This window comes from Empidonax traillii, unplaced genomic scaffold (assembly GCF_003031625.1).
Source record: "Empidonax traillii isolate 1590-97213 ecotype Southwest subspecies unplaced genomic scaffold, ASM303162v1 scaffold1396:size119595, whole genome shotgun sequence".
Taxonomy (NCBI): domain Eukaryota; kingdom Metazoa; phylum Chordata; class Aves; order Passeriformes; family Tyrannidae; genus Empidonax; species Empidonax traillii.
Genome location: NW_020956589.1, coordinates 52,456 through 65,726, shown reverse-complemented (window position 1 = coordinate 65,726; position 13,271 = coordinate 52,456). Strand labels below are relative to the sequence as shown.

General features: G+C 43.8%; 1 long non-coding RNA gene across 1 annotated transcript; it reads left to right on the top strand.

Moving 5' to 3' along the window:
• Positions 1-803: 803 nt before the first annotated feature.
• LOC114069927 lies at positions 804-6,130 on the top strand. The gene is made up of 3 exons (XR_003573843.1): positions 804-1,774; positions 2,161-2,258; positions 4,730-6,130. It is a non-coding gene; the product is annotated as an uncharacterized LOC114069927 (long non-coding RNA).
• The last annotated feature ends 7,141 nt before the right edge of the window (positions 6,131-13,271 follow it).

Genomic DNA, 13,271 nt, shown 5'->3' with positions numbered 1-13,271 from the left:
CATTGGAAGAAGGTGAGAGGCCTGGTATGAGAATGCACCAAAATCCAGTGGCTGAAGGTCCATTTGCTTCATGGCTCCAAGTGAAACAGGTTTGATGTATTGCCCTTGGGCATGCCTTTACCTGTTGAATCACTTTGTTAATGTAAGGGTCAGGTCACCCAGGCTCAGGGTTTCAAGTGCTTGCCTTCAGGAGTTAATTCCCTTATGTAGACCTTCTCCTGAAACAGTATGCATTGGCTGGGGCTGGAGATGGGATGCTGTAGGGAAAAATGGTGGCTTCAAGTGGCAGAGCATCCCTTCCTTTCAGTTCTGCAGTTGTGTGTCTGCTTAGAGTCTGCATCAGACCAAAAGGCCAGGGCGATGGAGGGACTTCCTGCTCGGGTGCCCTGGCAATGATCTTTGGGGTTATTGATTCCTTCTGCAGAGTGGTATGTATGCTGTGTTGGGATCAGGTGGGTGTGTTTGGTCTACTCAGCTTTTTGTCATTGCTGGCCCTATGCCATATCCTGCCTTTGCCTCTGACCTCCAACAATTCAGTCTTAGGGACTGACAAGATTCTGGTTTCCTTTTCCCCTCTTCACACGGAAAAGTGTTCTGGAAAAGTGTGTTTGCTCACCGAACTGTCACTATTGTATGGGTGTTTGTTGGGGAAGGAGAGAGCAGATAATGGTTACATATTCCAGTTCTAGGCAACATTTTGGAATGTCTTGGCATTGGTCTTCCTGTACTGAGTTGATTTTTTTAAATAATGTGCCCGCTTTGTGGGAAGAATTCCTTATGTATCTTGCCTGTGAAATTCAAGAACTCTGCTCTCTTCATTTCCAAACTGCTGCAAATGCCTAAGCTGAAGGAAAATTTGTACATTTCTGCAAGTACCAGACTTTGTAGGCGGCCCAGAGATAAAAGCAAATGATGCATCATCATTCAAAAAGGTGTGATAAGTTTGGGGATTTTTCATTGCTGTCTTCCTTTCCCTCCAGTGATTAGAGACAAACATTTCATAGAATAGGCTGATGACTGGTGGTTGGACAGAGATCAAGCAAATCTAAGGCTGTTTCTTTTGAGAAGCAGATTTCTAGCCACTAGAACACCTATTTGAAGCTGCAGCTGCACACCTTTCTCTGTCTTTATTTCAGCTGGTGTAGTTAGGTTATTTTAGTGAATCACTTGCTAATTTTCTACAGTACAATTGCATGGTAGAAAATATTTTTAGAGAGACATGACCTCTCGGAAGCTCGTGAGTGTAGCTTACGACCAGTCTGTTCCTGTGACACATGAAATACATCCTAATCCGTTAAGGTCAGATGGACTGGACACTTGCTCACAAGGGCAAGGTCTGCAGCCAAAAGAATTTATACTGATTAAGTGCTTTTTTAGAACTCATTGCATGAATTTCTAACCTTCAAATAAGTCACCCCTTGGGAGATCACTGATGACACAGCCACTTGTCTCAAAATTCAGCGGCTTGATCTTTATTGAACTTGATGAGCAAACATTTAAATGATAATTGAGACACTAATTAAATGCGGTGCCTGTTCTCCCGGTTGAGAATTGAAAGGAAAGACTAAATTATTTAATGACAATTTGGGGTATTGCAGGTCCAGATCTTTAGCAGACGTGGAAGAAAGAAGGGTTTGTTCAGATGTTTGAACTTGTTGCTGCTGCTGCGAGCGCTCAGAACGTCGCAGTTGATCCCCTGACTTTACAAAGGCATAAAACAGGATCCCAGTCACCACAGCTTGCTGCTGAGTGCCAGGACATTATATTTACTCTGGTGAGCAAAATCGAAGTGGGGGACCTTGGCTTTGTTTTGCCCTTTCTTGTCGTTTTCATTGTGCAATCTTGACACTATTATCTGTCTGCATTTGGAAGTTCACGTACCTTTTTAAAACATGATCTGGTTCCTGACTGCAATCAGATTGTTTAATTTTGTATTTCAAATTATTCCATATTTCCTTAATATCAACTACTAATAAATTAGTTGCTTCTTCCTACGTTTCCCTGCCCTTTACTGCTGTTCATGTGCATCCCTACATTTCTGCTCTTTTTCCCTGTAAACATACTTATGGCGTCTGTTAAGGCGTGAGGTTATTAGGCCTAATCAAAATGTCTCAAGCTCTTTAGTAAGTCACATGTTACTGTATTCACAAATGACTTTAGGTGACAATTCCTCCCAGTGCAGTCGCGTATCACTGCTACTCTGTCCAGGAAGCAGAAGAGTGAAACACGTGCTTGGCACTTCCACAGGGATCTCTGAGGTAGGTAAAAATTTCATCATTGCCAGTGATTTGTGCCCTGTGCAGAACAGATTTGTTCAACAGGCCTGCACAATACTTATGAGCTTGGTACAGCGCCAGTTCTGCTTCCTCCTTTCCCATCCTTTCCGTACCGACAGTGTGCAGCAGATCAATTTCCTTCACTGGGGGGAGTCAGGAACTGCAATGGGAACAGATGCTAGGGAAGCAGATGGGGCAAGAGTTGATTTGGAGCAATGACAACTCCGTAACCTTTCAGCGTCAGCCCGAGATTGCAACTTTCCCTGTATTCCCCAGCAGAAGGCGAGTCCGGGCACAGGAGAAAGCACAGGCTTAGCACTGCACTCCAGCAGTGGAAGGTGGCAGCTGGGCTTATTGAGCACAGTGTGCTGGTCCTGGAAAGGCAGTTCCTGCTGGAGCAGGGCTTTTCTTGTGTTAGAAAGGAAGTACTCAGGCTTTTTTTGAAGAGTGCGGCCATGCAGGACCTACCAGCCCAGCAGCAATATGAACTCTTGTTTCATACGTGCTGAAACAGAGACTCCTTGTGAACTGATCAAAAGTTTCTTCTTTGGTAAGGAACATTGACTCCCACGCTGTTTTGTAAAACTGAGTAAGAAGTGTGTGTCCCTGGCCACCCAGGGCAGAGCAAGGGGTGACACAGAGATGCAGAGCCTCCCAGCCACGCAGCTGACACGCAGCTCCCCATGTGGAGCACAGCTGGGCTCTCCTCCATTTCCACAGGGGGAATGTCAGGGGGTTTGTTCCTCTTTGTCTTTTGTTAAGGGGCAAGGGGATATTTGATGTTTGTGTTTGCACATTTTGGAGGAAAAAAAAAACCCAAACAACAACAGTAAGGTTCTCCACCATGATTTATTTGGATGTTTCATAGTATAGTGGAGAACTTCAAAATTCTAAGGACCAAAGTCTTCAGTGGCAGAATTAAATTTGCTGTTTCATCTAGGTAAAATCCCATTTAAATGTTCTCAATTGAAAATCAGGATTTAAAACATTTAATGAAGCTGCAGGGAGTTCCTTCGTTCAAAGTATGTATCCCAGATACCCCAGGTGGTTTCTTCAGGATGTGTTACAAAATATTAGTTATGGCAAACTATGGAGTTAAGGCCAAACAGGTGCTTTTTGGGTCACAGATTCATTCTTTCTGGTGATTGATAAACAAGAAGATTGTTAAGATTAAGAAGTACTCTGCCTTTTATTTAAAAATGTACTTCAGATCTGGCCAAGTGACTGTCAAAATAATTTATGTCTTTTCAACCTGAGCTTTACCTTGAAATATGTTTTAGTTAATGAAATTTCATCTTCTGAAGTTGAATGACTGTAAACACAGAATCTGACTCAAAAGCTGCCTTCCTATGCATAATTTACTTATCAGGGAGACAATGATAACATATTAGCACACACCCAAAAATTCTTGGTCCCATTATGATGAGAGGCCTTAAAGCAATACCATGGATGTGATGGGACTGGAAATAACATGGATGTAATTGTATATTTAGTGCATTTGTTCACAGAGCTCCCAAAAATTTTATTAAGTGACTGTCACTTTAGAAGCAACAGAAGAGCAAAAATAAATGACTTTGTACAGCACATCTTGGTTTGCTGTATTGCTCTTCAATGTAAAATTTTACCTTGTGTCTCAGGACCACATGAATCACAGCGAGGGGAAGCTGACAGCTTCCTAATGCTCTTTTTGCATGAGCCTGTCTATCCCTTTTCCCTCCATTCATCCAAACCCCAAAATTAAACTAAACAGGAATCCAATGAGGTACTTGGCTGAAATGCTTTTCTGTATGTGTATACAGACCTAAATCAGAGACTTTTTATAAGGTACTGTGCTTTGGGTGACTTGGAATAAAAATACTGTTCAGCTGATGGTTCGTGCTGGTAGTTCCTGTCACCTGTGTCATCCGTCAGGTTTCTCGTGGCGCTAAGTGGAAGGTGAATGCCAAGTGGGCCTGTGTGTGTTACCAGCTGTCAGACTGAACTTGAGAAGCACGATTAAGGTATCTCCCTGCAGGAAGCTGTTCTGTCAGCTGGATCACAGTGTGGAGATGCTGTGATTTTCTGTGATAGACAAAGACCAGGCTCCTCTGAGGAGATATGGTCAGAGCAGAGCTTTGCAGTCCGCTGCAATGTCGAGGTTCCTAATGTGACACTTGTCACCAGCCAACTGCACCTTCTCCAAGATGGGAGAGCAGTTCTGAGAGTTAATACAATATTAGCACAATATTACAATATATGTCACTGTCACACGTCGGGTACTGTAGATTTACAGCTTAAGAAAAGATCAGTATCTATTGCTTGAGAAGGCTGATATCAGCTGATAAAGCTGGTCTGTGTCATTACGAGAAGTCTGGTCTCATCCAAAAACATTGTGGAGGAGCAGGGATGGGTCAGCACTTGGCAGTTTGGAGAAGAGTGTCACAACCTATGAATATGTTTTCTTACATCATTAGTGCAAAGAGACAAAGATGAAAACCAGCTGATAGGATACAGGCAATGATTACAGAGGAAATACTGGATGTCAGAAGAGGGGAGGGAAGCAATGACAAGGTCCAGAACACCTTTGGGTGCTGCAACCACCTGAAACCTCCTGAAATCGCTCGCCACTGCTCAAACCACTTTTAATAAACAGGTAACTAAAATTCAAGCACTTCCTTTGTAAAGCCTTTTGGTTTCAGAAGAGTGAATCACTGTCTGACAGTTCGGTGGGAGGTTATTCATCCAGGATTGCTTCACTCTTTTGTGGAGGTGCTTGGTGAGCTGCTCTGCACGCTGGCAGGCTGCTCCAGCCAGGCATTTACTCCTACAAGTGCCACCTGCTCTGTTATAATCCTTGCCTCGCTGAAGTCGCCAGCATCTTTCTGCTTGATCTGCAGGGAAGCTCCCTCGTGTTGAACTTGGCTGCTCTTTTACGAGAGTAAGGGTTTGAGGAGCTGTTTGGCTCAGTAGCACTTGGCAACCTCAGGAAGCGCAGGCGTTCAGCTGGGCAGTGGACGCACGTTCGTTCGAGGGGGGCTGCTGTGTGCCCCACCCTGCAGTGTCAGCTCACAGCGTGCCTGTGCCTCGGAGGCACTCGCTGTGCAGCCGACACAGCCCTCAGGCATCAGGCAGCTGGGGAAAGTGCCACAGAAGCTTTAGCAAGAGAACACATAATAGCCAAAGTCGAAGGGCGAATTGAGATATAGTGGGGGAGGCAGCTATTATGTTCCAGCTCTCTTTAAAAACAGTTCTGAGACGTGTAAGGTATTGTGTTGTGTTTGTTGCTGGATTTAAGACCGCTGGCTGCCAGGCAGTGAAGGTCACTCCGTATTTCCTTCTTTAAGGCAAGTTGCTGCTGTTTATATTAACAAGAGAGCAGCAGTGCTGGCTAAATCCTGGCATGTTAACCTGCATCTCTCCTGGGGAGCAGGTCTCCGACGCGCTCCCTCAGGACCTGTATAGTTGGAGAGTTGTATATCTTGTAGGTGTCAAGCCCAATCAGAGCTTCCTTGCCAGGATGTGTTAAGGCAGCTGTCTGCAATTTGTGTTACAGTGTGCATCTCTGCCAGTAAACTACTTTTGCTCTCCCTTGTGCTGTGTCTGCCGTCTGCAGGGCTGCTGGGAGAGCTGCCAGAGGGAGAGAGAGCAACTGCATGCACAAAGGTGGCTGGGTGGCACCTCTTGTAATCTGTGTTCTGCACAATGTATTGATTGACTTTGTGGATGGATCCCAGGGGCTGAACACAAACAGCATGTACCAGAGCATGACATTTTAATCAGAGACAGGTTTAACTACTGGGAGCAGCTCGGGTAATGTCTACTTTAAAAAAAAAAAAAAAAAAATTAAAGAAAATTGCACAAAAGAACAAAAAAAGGGTGTATACTTGTGATCGCTTAGGAACTCTGTGTAGTTGTGCAGTTAAACACGAGATACAAATGAGTAGGTTGTGACAGGACCAAGAGCACTTTGAAGTAAAGCTGTAGTAAGTGCAAATTGGTGACACAAGTTAAGACACTGAAATAAGCTTTTTGCAAGTGTGTGTGTGTGTGCAGACACCAGGGCTAAGCAGTGGATCCTGGTCAACGCAGCACCATTCCTGCCAGCCAGCTGTAAAATCCCTTGGCTCAGGGGATAGAAAGGTGTTCATGCCGCAGGTCAGGCTGGCAGGGAACTAGAGAGATTTAAAAGGAGGTGGCTGGAGTTTTTTCTGTATTTGCAATGATTGGGAGTTGTGAGAAAGGCGGAGCTCTTTTAGGGTTGGGTCAGCTCGCCCCACCAACACCTTGAGTAAGGGCTGAAAAATGACCACCTCAGAAACACCAGGGAATGTTATCCTCCTCCTTAGCCTGTAACACACTGTGTAGCAGAGTTTAACCTTCTGTAGTCAAATCTCAGGGTCCCTGAAGAGCTCTGCTAACCTTGAAAATCTGTGTAGTAGGTTACTTTCTACCTGCAAAGTAGAAAGCACCGCTTATTCACAGGCATGAAAGACACTGAGTCTGGTCCAGAGGCAGACTTGAAAGGACATACATCTGCTGTTTGTGGGAATTTAACTGAGCGGAAACTTCTGAAATAACCAAAAACAGAGAGAATAGCAGAATTATTCCCAAAGCGCTGCCTGCCTTCTAATTGCTGGCCATCTCCTTTTGTGAAAAGAAGTAAGAGAAAGAGTTCACACAAGCAGGAGTGCTTGCATATTTCTCTTTTGGGGAAAGCAGTTGTCTTTCTTCTCTTGTTTTTGGACACTTAAAATGTGAAAGCAACATATCAGACTGGAGAGAGAGAAGAACCAGGCAATGTTACCTTGGTATCCGATGATCAAAGGTATGACCCTCCTCTGCTGTGCCCTGAGAAGGCAGCAACTGTTTCCTGAGGGAACAGCGCTTACTTTAAAGCAGGAAATGTCCCTTCCCTCCCTGTGTGGCCACACGGATCAGGAGCTGCCTGCCTGCCTTGAGAGAGCAGAGCATTTAGCTTTTCCCAATAGGAAAAGGGCAGCTTAACCAGTTATCCTCTGCCAATATAAAACAAACAGGGAAATGAGTCTCAGAGAATGATTATTGCCTGGGTAGTGGCATGGCTGACACATATTTCCTTGCGAAGAACCAGTGGGCTACAGCTATTCAGTAGCAGGAATTTATAAAATTCATGGCCAGCTTTACCACTTAGTTTCCTTTCATCATTTTAAAAGTCTGTGATTTTGCTCTGACTACTATAGTTTAAATGCAGAACAAGCCTGTTCGTTCTTTTCATTCAACTACCATTTTACTGTGTGCATTTCAACACTCAAAATGTACAGGCTACTGGCTGGCATTTCCATCATGTTGTAGTGCCTGGATTCCTCTCCTGTTTCTAATGAGGCACAAAGTATAGAGAACATAAGTGACAGGAAAAAGCTACAGTTTTTTTAATGACCAAAATCATATATATTTTAAAGCTCTAGCCTAAGGTTACAGCACAGCTAAGCAGGCAATGTCTTTTTCATCTGCAGTTTACCTGAAAATTAGGACTGAATTTCAGTTTCCCCAGGTGACAGAAAACAGCAGAGAATCCCCAGTACAAAAGCAAAGACCCAGTCATGCACCATCCAGCACTGTGGAGTTGATGTGAGGTATCTTCCAAGAGTACGGTGATACCTTTCTTTGTAGGGGTAAAGCAGACAAGGGAAGGGCTATCAGGGAGCCAAATGAGACAAAAGGAAATGAAGGAAGAATTAAACTGAGTCAATACTGTGAAGATATTAGGTGAGGGCATTACGATATCTGATGTGAGAGATCTTAATTGGGACACACATAACGTTTGCCCCAACCTCACCAGGTAAAGGGTTGCACTGACTTTGCTGTCAGAAATGCTGAACAGCATTGGCTCATCTAAGTTCTTAATATACATCACACATTTTGTATGAATTTTTGCACAGAACTCTAGGGCAATTTTCTGAGATGAGAATTATTTTTTGTCACCTGCAAATTGCACTTTTGTGAGGAGCTATACCGAGGAAAAAGTAGGTGAGATGTTGTTGGGGCGAGCTGGAGCACCAAGGCTGCACAGCTGACAAATGAGATTTCTGACAAGGAGAGGTGTAGAGAAAAAAAAAAAAAAAGAGCCAAGTTCAACTCCTGGTAATTCTAACAGATTGGTGAAATTGCAGGCTGTCATTGGGAAAATCCTGTTTCTCAGACAAAAATGGACAAGGGACACTGACATGAAAATGCCAGTGCAAGTCAGCCTCTGAATTATGTTGTTAGGTTTAAGTAGTCTTTATTTGAATCTCAGCAAAGCATTAAGACGGTGTTTTTAGCAAGCTCATGGTTACTGCTTGCATTACGGTAACATTGCAGGTGTGTTCAAGACCCATTACACCAACTGCAGTTTGCACAAGCAGTTTACATTGAAGGTGTTGTGTAAGTGTGCATTTATATGGGTGAAGGCCCCTGAGAACCATAAAATCACTTTGGAGAGAGGAATGACAAGAAAGGGAATCAAAAGAACTGGTTCATATTCCATCTGCAGAGTTGCACTTCAGGGAAAAAATAAAATATCCAAAACTGAAAAAGAAACGCTGCATAAAGCTCCAGGTTTCTCATCCCTTAACCCTGTGTCTTGCCTATTTTACAAGAAAGTATTATTGGAAACCTTCAGTGGCAAAGGTTCCGTGCAGTATCAGGATTTTTTTTTTTTTTTACTCTTTCTGGTGCATGGCAGAGTTGCTGTGTGATGATGGAGCAGAAGCAGCCCAAAGGCTTTTTGTATTTTCTGGACACATGGTGTCGGCACATGAATTTGTTCCTTGGGCTTGAACTTCCATTAAGTCAATGCATGCTGGACTACTAAAAATGTAAGAAAATTGAATTCGGGGAAGGTGAAACCGATAAGAGATTTGCTGCCACTGGGAGTGTGAATCAGACCTTTTCTGCAGTGAAGTTGCAAACGTTGCCTGAATGTTGAGTGCACCGAGAGCTGATCACAGAGACGGTGAACTTCTCTGCTTGATTGCAGCTCTGATCTGATAGTGGGGAGTACCTGTTTGTTTTTGTACTTAAGCAATTGTCTGTAAATTAGCAACACAATGAAGTATCCATGATGCTTTCGACAACTTTGAGGCAGGACAGCACGATGAACATTGCAGCTATAGATGTATGCCCTGATACTAAGCAGTGCTTTTTGAGATAGCGCAGTGGATTTAGTTTGTATTTAAGTAAAGCCTTGGACTATCATTTCTGAGATATTTTCATGTCTACCTTTGATCTAAAATGTGTTAATCTAATGAGTGGGTAGAGAAAATGAGTTACTATGGGAACGATGTCTTTCTCTAACTTACTGCCCCAGCTGGCTGCTCTGGCAATCGAAGCACGCTGTGAAACGGAGCAAGGCCACCAGAGACAAACGTGCATTTCAGTCTGAGAGGGAGCTTTCAAGGTTGGGTTTGGGGTATGGAGGATAACAGCAGGCCTCTGGGAGTTGCATTGTGTACATAAAGCAAAATGAGAGGAAGAGGAGTGAGCTGGCACCTGACTGTGATAAGGAAAAAAACCCAAAGAAGTGGGAGTCACCTAGTGGGAAGGAGACAAAGGCTCTGCTGCTGCATTTCTTGGGGTGTTACTGATAAATGATTAAGGACAGCTGTTAAAGCTTGAAGCTTCTAAATCTGTTCTGGTGGTCATTAATGCAGTATTTCGTCATTAAGCAGATCCATGATCTGCAGTTGCCTCCTGTTTTCTGCTGCAGAATCACAGAAGAAACCATAAATATGAAAAGCATGGGTGTGTCTTCCTCTGACCTGCAGAGCAGTGTTTCCTGCAGTGGTGGCTCTCTGCCTGTGTGCTGTTGGGTAGGAAGCAGCATCCCGTATTGGTATTGTTTCCTCTGTTTACACCTCTCTGAAATCTAGTGCACAGTATAGTGCATGTGGAGAGGAAAAAGATGAGTTTCTTATTATTGCTCATGTAATTAAGGGGAGAACTTTTCTTTGAGTGGAAATGGTTTCATCTTCTCTTATTTGATTCCTGTCTTTGGTCTAGTGCCTTAACAAGGCCAAGGAAAAAAAGAGGTGAGCATCCTGCCTCAGCTCACTGCAACATGTGAGCATTGGGTGGGTTCTTACCCCAACTTCAACACTTACAGGTGAGCAGGAAATATTTTCTCTGGGCAATTTTTTTGTTTGATACCTTCATTCCTTGCTATCCAATATGTGTCATCTGTTTTGCCTACTTTCTCAGAAAAAGACACGTGCAACTTCTGTGGTTAAATAGAATCAGGATTCAAGTATTTCGATTTACTTTTTTAAAATAAAAAGTAAATGAGAAACAATCAGTGAAAAACATGTTCGGGATCAATACCGACAGTGTAAATCATGACACCAAACATTCAAATACTTTCGAAGGCCTGCAACTTTCTGAATTTCTAGCTGGGTTTTGATAACCACTCTCCTATTCCAATGTCTTCTCTAGAGCCACAAATTTTTGTACCTTTTTAGTTTTTTTCAAGCTGACTCCTGCCCTCAAGGTCTCTTAATGTTCCCTTTCTTACTTTCTAATCTGGCTGAGGGTCAGCCTAAGGAAGCTTCATCATTGCTAATTTCCTTCCCGCACTCTGAGGTGAGACTTCTCAGCTGCAGGTCTTACACTGATGCAAATTACATCAAGGTTGCTCTCCTGGCCGCTGTCCAGCGGCATCCCTGTGGAAATCCCTTGCCCTCAGACTGATACCTGCCCTATTTTTGTCACTGAAGGCCTCGCTGCTCCACCTGTGGCAGTGGTGCTCAGGTTTATCCGATTTGTGTCCCTGCAGCTAGAACTTTGTCTCTCTGAGTGGTGTTTCTGAAGTTCAGTGTTCTGATTTTTATATGACTTGTTTATTTGCTAAGTTTGTATGATTGCATCCCTACTGGAAACCTCAGGATCTTGTTTAACTTTCAGCTCACCTGCTCATGAGTGCCTAGCTGGCGTGGCCTGGGCTGCTTTTTCACGTCTCTGTGCAGGGAGGGAAGTTTCTCACTGTCTTTTGTGCCACAGGCACAACTCAGACCTCAGTAGGGCCAAACTATGCCTTTGAAGCAAGGATTTAAACCAACTGAGGCTGCTTTTCTTCCATTTTGAGCCTCACTGATGAAAACAATAGCAATAACTAAAGCACCCTGAGCTGAGTTTTGCAATACTTGCCCTCCCAGTCTGCACAAGTGCAACTGCAGCATCTCCCTACCTGCCTTCAGCAACTGTGCCTCTCCGCCTCTGGCACGTTCCCAAGCTCTTCTCCAGAGAGCTTTCTATGATGCAAAGAGGTCAATAATACAAATAATTAATGTCAAGTGGCTGTCAATAGATACTGGGTCTAAAAACATAGCACATGTAAACCCATATTAATTAATTGCATCCCACTGTGAAATTTGAACAGTAAGCAAATCAGGAGGGATGGTATGGTGATAATGATCAATGCTTAGTTTTTCCAGGGAGATGCTGAGAAGCAGAGTAGCTTTGGCACAGCTAAGTCCTTCCCGGAGTAGGTTTATCTCTCCCCTTCTTCTGAAATTGAATTTTTAGATATTTGGTAGTTAATGACTACTTTGCAGAAAGTTGAGGTGCTCAAACACAATATTAATATTTAAAATACAAAACTATAAATTACATAGGAAAGCATCAAAGGAGAAATTATATTTTTATCTTGACACACAGTTTGCTTTTTCATGTGATCTGATCCACATTCTTGCTATTTATATTTCATACTTAATCCCTGCATCTGGTGCATTCAGTCCAATCCAATCCTCTGCTCTCAGAAGCATTTCAGCATCTTCTGCACAAGGTGGAGGAGCAGGGATCTCATCCTGGCACACACAGGTCTTGAAGGGGGTAATAGCAAACAAGACGTGTCAGTCAGACCAAGTCTCCAACACCACCATGCTAAAGAGAGCCCATATGAAAGATCTTTTTCATATGGGCTTATGAATGTTTCTGGGGTGGAAGCTATTGGGGTTTTTTTCTCTTATATTTGGAGCGCAGATATCTGATAGTGTGAGGTTCTCTGTGTTTCAAATTTTTTTTTGCAAATGAAACAGTGGAGGAAAGAGCTATAGGAATAAAAGTAAAAGCTTTAGAAAGGCCCTGTTTTTTAATATACAAAATAATCTCACTAGAATGAGCAAGGAAGAGACAAATAGGGAAACAAAGTAACATATTTTTACCTTTAGAATAATGCAATTCTTTACTCAGGTGTGGAAAGTTTTCAATATAAGTTTTTTTTTTCTTTGCACGCTCAGTCTGACCCAAGTCCAGGCTGCTGCCCACACCAGTCCTTGTCTCTCCTGCTGATTCCCTGTAGTTTCAGGGCCCAGTGAGAGAACAGTGAGAACAATCTCTTTTCTGAGGGCAGTTTCTCAGGGTGGCAGGTGACTGCAAACCTCGGTGCAGGTACGAGGGCATGGAGCTGATGCATTGGAAGGAAATTGGAAGGGAGTGGGGTGGCAAAACCAAGGGGAGAGAGAGCCTGGTGTTGTGCTGCCCAGGGACCACCCTGCGCTGGATCAGGGTGGGAGGTATGTCACCTGAAGCTCTTCCCTTATCTAGCAGGGAGCATCATTTCCTATAAGCGGGAACAGTTGGCTGGGTGAGAGCTGGCTTCTCATCTCCATGCCACTCGCAGCCTCTAAGGCAGAAGCTATCCAAGTTCAGCAGCTAAGGAGAGAGGAAGTGCTGGGGGGTGGGATCCTGCTGCCTGGCCATGAGCATGCAGGAGGGTGTGAAATAGCACGTTCAAGCGCGCAAATCCTGTTCTAAGGAAGAGTGCTTTGTGAGAGGAAGGGCTGGGAGTCACCACAGGTTTTCCCATGCATCCTCCTCGTGTTCTTCCTTTGAACTCCTTGGCTTCTGCAGAGGAAAGAGGACATGGCAGATGTCCAAGAACAGCACTTTCTTAGCTAGCATCACTGTGAGAGGCTGATAGGTAAACACCTCGTACCTGGAGGAGGAAAAACGTAAAGGAAGAGCAGGGAGAGGAAAAGAGACGAGATATAAAAAAGTGTTTAA